The sequence below is a fragment of the Vulpes vulpes genome, chromosome X (genome assembly GCF_048418805.1).
Source record: "Vulpes vulpes isolate BD-2025 chromosome X, VulVul3, whole genome shotgun sequence".
Classification (NCBI taxonomy): Eukaryota; Metazoa; Chordata; class Mammalia; order Carnivora; family Canidae; genus Vulpes; species Vulpes vulpes.
In genome coordinates, this window is record NC_132796.1 from 118,861,085 (window position 1) to 118,867,084 (window position 6,000).

The window sequence follows — 6,000 nt, forward strand, 5'->3', positions numbered from 1 at the left end:
GCATCTGCCTTCGGCTCAGGTTGTGATCCTGGGGTCCTGGGATGGAGTCCCATATCAGATTCCCCATGGGGAGCCTGCTTCTTCCTCTGTCTATGTCTCTGCCTCTCTGTGTGTGTCTCTCATGAATAAATAAAATCTTTAGGGATCCCTGAGTGGCTCAGCGGTTTGGAGCCTGCTTTCGGCCCAGGGTGTGATCCTGGAGTCCAGGGATCAAATCCCACATCAGGCTCCCTGCATGGAGACTGCTTCTCCCTCTGCCTCTCTCTCTGTGTCTCTCATGAATAAATAAATAAAATCTTTAAAAAAATAAAGAAAAGATACTTTAACTCAAATAAGCTAGATGAAGATATTCTCATAATAAAAGCTATTCTTTTAAATCATACAATTTTAGCTCTGGGTAAAATTAATAGCATTTTCACAAACGTTCTCAGTTCACTGCAAACCACAGAAAAACTTTACTAGACCACTACTGGTAGTGATAAAGCAGTTTCTATCAAGCCTATCCTGCTGCAGATAACAACAAATTCTGGACAAAAATAAAACAACAATCTGAATGCTTTGGAAACTGATCATAAGCAGGCATAAATTGAAAGAGTTAACAATGAAAGATTGACAATTATAAGAAAGTGAATTTCCATTTTTAAGGAATTTTTGCCTATGGGCAGGTCCCATGAGGCAGGTCCCAGGCCAAAACAGTAACTAAAACTTAGAAAAACTGTAAGTGTTGCAGCTGTTAAATGTTAAACAACTGGCTCTTCAGGAAAATAAAATAAATAAAAGCCTGATTCATAGCATTTCTCAATTTCCATAGTGTAAATATTCCCACCACGGCCAATTCCAGCAACACAGAGTTGGGAAGAGATGTACACAGTTGGCTCTCACAAGCCAGTGCCATTCAGCTGCCTAACACAATTGCTCACAGTCCTAGTGGCTTGAAGAACAAGAAGACAAAATTCAGGATAACCACTGAAGCTGGAATGCGATGAGAGAAATTCAAGAATGGAGAGAACACCACAGTGGGAGACCCCAATTCTTTGTATAAACTGCCCAACCAAATCTCTGTTGGAACCATAAATTATGCATGTGGGGACAGATTCCAAAGAGTCTAAATAAAGCTGAACGAATTAAACAGTTTTCACTGCTGCCCACCACAAGGGAGAGTTTAGAGTTTCAGTTCAGTTAACTGCCTACTTAAAAAAAACAAAAAAGGAAAAAAAGCACCTGGCTAGCTCAGTCATTAGAGCATGAGACTCCTAAAAAAAATTAAAAATTAAAAAAAAAATTTAAAAAGAGCATTACTTTCTAGAGAAAAGAATGTAGAGATTCACAAAGTTCAGGGTATACTCCAAAATTACTAGGAAAAAGAACACAAAGAGACTGGAAAATATTTACTCAAGAGAAAAGGCAATCAGGGGACAACAGCTCCAAGTGGACCAGATGTTGGAATTAGCAGAAAAGAATTTTATGTCATCTACCTTAACTACACTAATGAACATAAAGGACAATACATTTTAACAAATGAGCAAATAGAAACTCATATCAGAGATACAGAAACAATTAAAAATGGTCAGATGCAAATTCCAGAACTGAAAATGAAAATATCTGAAATAAAATTACCTGAGTGGGCTTACCAGCAGACTGGAAATGAGAAAAGAAAGAATAAGTTAACTTGAAGACATATTAATAAATATTATTCAATCTGAACTACAGAGAAAGAAAAGATTGAAAAAGATTAACAGGGATCCCCGGGTGGCGCAGTGGTTTAGTGCCTGCCTTTGTCCCAGGGTGCATCCTGGAGACCCGGGATCGAATCTCACATCGGGCTCCCCGTGCATAGAGCTTGCTTCTCCCTCTGCCTGTGTCTCTGCCTCTCTCTCTCTCTCTCTGTGTGACTATCATAAATAAATAAAAATTAAAAAAAAAAAAGATTAACAGAGCCTAGGTAATTTGTTGGATAATTTCAAACTCTAACATATATAATTGGAGTCTCAGAAGGCAAAGAATAAGAGAGGGAAAAATTTTTGAAAAATAATGCCTAAAATATTTCCAAATATAATGAAACATTAATTAGTAGATTCAAGAAAGTCAGCCCCCTACTAAGCGGGATACCACAGCCAGGTAAATGGGTCAAACTAGGGACGCCTGGGGAACTCAGCAGTTGACTGTCTGCCTTCAGCTCAGGTCATGATCCCAGGTCTGGGAATTGCGTCCCATGTCAGGCTCCTTGCGAGGAGCCTGATTCTCCCTCTGTGTCTCTCATGAATAAATAAATAAAATCTTAAAAAAAAATTGGTCAAACTACTCAAAATGAAATATAAAGAGAAAATCTTAAAAGAATCTAGAAAAAATAACTGAGGAACAATACAATTGTTGACCTCTCATTAGAAAAAAGTTATCTCTAAAGTGCTGAAATTTAAGAAAAAAATATATATATATTCCAGTTCCCCATGTGAAGAACTTGGAAATCACCATTTCATTCTAACAAGTAAACCCTGAACAGACTGAAAAAAAAAAAAAAAAACAAGTCTTGGATCCATAAAAGAGGTGAAGACACAGAGCAAACTGCTGCCTCCAAGACTGGAGAGACATAGAAATTAATTTAGGGACTCACAACAGAGACTTCCTCACTGAAACTGGCAAAGAACCCAATGCCAAGGTAGGAAAATCTGAATTACAATTCATGAATTCTTGGAGGTTCAGTGTGAGCAAGTATGAGAGTTAAAAATCCCAGGGGAAATTCATTAATAGGGGGGCCCTCACAATATTGTGACATTTACTTCGGAGAGCTTGACCAGGTTCTCACGATAAATATTAGAGAGAAAAAAAATCCCTTGGGCTTCTGGCAGTGGGAGGGGAAAAAGGAACCATTTTGCAATATGCCTGAGCTCTCTGTTCTTAACAAGGCCCGCCCTCAGGAGAACCTAGTTAATCACAGCCTAATCTGCTAGAGTATTATCAGAGAGTGACTGGGGGAAAGGAAATACCCAACTCCAATCAGCACTAGTTTGATTCCAGCCCAGGCTACTCATTCTCTCCTGAGAGAAAAGAACTGAGAAGCACATGTGAAGTTCACAGCCCAAGGGCAGAGGCTTCCTAAAGACTAAGACCTAATCATAGGACAATAGGACACTTCCCCCCACATCTCACCATCACATTAGTGAAGGCCTATATAGAGCAGTTCCTTATAGGTGGTATATCATGCCCAACTACCAAGAAAAAATTACGAGGCATGCCAAAAGGTGAAAAAACCCAATCTGAAGAAACAGAACAAGCATCAGAAACAGGCATGACAAGGATGTTGGAATTATTGGACTAAGAATTTAAAACAACTGTGATAAATACACTAAGGGCTCTCATGGATAAAGCAGACAGCCTGAAGAACAAATGGGCAATGTAAACAGAGATGGAAATCCTAAGAAAGAACCAAGGACGCCTGGGTGGCTGAGCGTCCACCTTAGGCTCAGGGAGTGATCCTGGAGTTTCCGGGAATAAGTCCCACATAGGGCTGCCTACAGGGAGCCTGCTTCTCTCTCTACCTATTTCTCTGCCTCTCTCTATGTGTCGCTCATGAATAAATAAAATAAATAAAATCTTTAAAAAAAAAGAAATCCTAAGAACCAAAAAGAAATGCTAGAAATCAAAAGTAATGTAATAGAAATGAAGAATGCTTTGATGGGCTTATTAGTAGACTGGACACAGTCTACTAAGGAAAGAATCTCTACACTAGGGCATATATCAATAAAAACTCCAAAACTGAAGAGCAAAAAGAACAAAGACTGAAAAAAAATAGAACACAATATCCAAAGATTTGGGACAACTACAAAAACTGTGACATATGCATAATAGGAATACCAGATACGGAAGAAAAAGGAACAAAAGAAATATCTGAAACAATATTGACTGAGAATGTCTCCCAAACTACTGTTCCAGGAGCTCATAGAACACCATGCATGAAAAATGCCCCCAACAAAAATAAACTACACTTAGGTATATCATTCTCAAACTACGGAAAATTGAAGATAAAGAAAAAAATCATGTTTTAATTGCTATAGCTTTGTAGTATAGTTTGAAATCATAAAATGTGACATGAAAGTGTGATGTCTCTGGCTTTGTTCTTCTTTCTCAAGATTGTTTTGGCTATTTGGGGTCTTTTGTAGTTCTATACTAATTTTATGATAGTTTTTCTTTTTTGTGAAAAATGTCATTGGAATTTTAATAGGGATTGCACTGTATATATGGATGGCTTTGGGTAGCATGGATTTTTTAACAATATTAATTCTTTCAATCCATGAATACAGAATATCTTTCCACTTATTTGTGTTTTCTTTAACATCTTTCATCAAAATTTATAGTTTTCACTGTACAGATATTTCACTTCCTTGGTTAAATTTATTTATTTAAACAATAAAATGAATTTTAATAAATGTCACTAATATTTATTTAATAAAAATTTATTCATTATTTATTAAAAACAAATTTATTTAGTAAAATAAATGATTTGATCAAATATTGAAATTTGTTTTACAGTTTTTGATGCTTTTGTGAATGGAGTAGTTTTCTTTATTACTTTTTCAGATATTTTATTGCTACTGTATAGAAAGCAACTAATTTCAAATGGATCTTAAACCCTGCAACTTTAATGAATTCGTTAATTAGTTCCAACAGATTTTGCTTTGTGATTTTCTATATATAAGATTATATCATCTGCAAATAACAATTTGCTTCTACCTTTCTTTTTGGATGCTTTTTACTTCTTTGTCTTGCCTGATTGCTTTAGCTAAAACTTCTAGTACTGGGGCACCTGGGTGGCGCAGTAGTTGAGCATCTGCCTTCAGCCCGGGGCATGATCTTGGGGTTTCGGGATCGAGTCCTACGTCGGGCTCCCTGCATGGAGCCTGCTTCTCCCTCTGCCTGTGTCTCTGCCTCTCTCTCTTTTTCTCTGTCTCTCATGAATAAAGAAATAAAATCTTACAAAAAAAAACTTCTAGTACTATGTTGAATAAGAGTGGTGAGAGTAGGCACCCTTGTCTTGTTTCTAATCTTAGAGAAAAAGCTTTCAAACTTTCACTTTTGAAAATAATGGTAGTTGTGGTTTTGTCATATATGATCTTTATTATGTTGAGGTACATTTTTCCTATAAACAATTTGTTGAGTTTTTATCATGACAGGATGCTGTCTTTTCACAAGAACGTTTTCTGCACCTATTGAGATGATCACATGATTTTTGTCTTTCATTCTATTAATGTGGTGTATCACAATTATTGATTTTTGTATGTTGAACTATCCTGTATCCCAGGGATAAATACCACTTGATCATGGTATGTGATTCTTTAATTGTTGAATTTAATTTGTTGATAATTGCTGAGAATTTTTGCATCTATATTTACCAGGGATATTGGTCTATACTTTTCTTGTGGTATCCTTTTCCAGTTTTGGTATCAGGGTAATTAATGCTGGCCTCCTAAAATTACTTTGGGAGTGTTCCTTCCTTTTGAATTTTTTGCCCAACCCATAGCAACCACCAATCTACTCTTAGTTTCCATGGGTTCAGCTTTTTTAGATTCCACATATAAGTGAAATCATATAGTATTTGTCTTTCTCTGCTTGATTATTTAACTGAGTATAAATGACCTCAACGTCCATCCATATTGTCAAAAATGTCAGGATTTCCTTCTTTTTTATGGCTAATATTCAATTGCATGTATTTTTTTTAAGATTTTATTTATTTATTCATAAGAGGCACAGAGAGAGAGAGAGGCAGAGACAGAAGCAGGCTCCATGCAGGGAGCCCGACGTGGGACTTGATCCCGGGATTCCAGGATCATGCCCTGAGCCAAAGGCAGATGCTTAACTGCTGAGCCACCCAGGGATCCCCTCAATTGCATATATATATACCACATTTTTAAAATCCATTCATCCATCAATAGACATTTAGATTGTTTCCATGTGTTGGATATTGTAAATAATGCCACACTGAACTTGAGAATACAGACTTCTCTT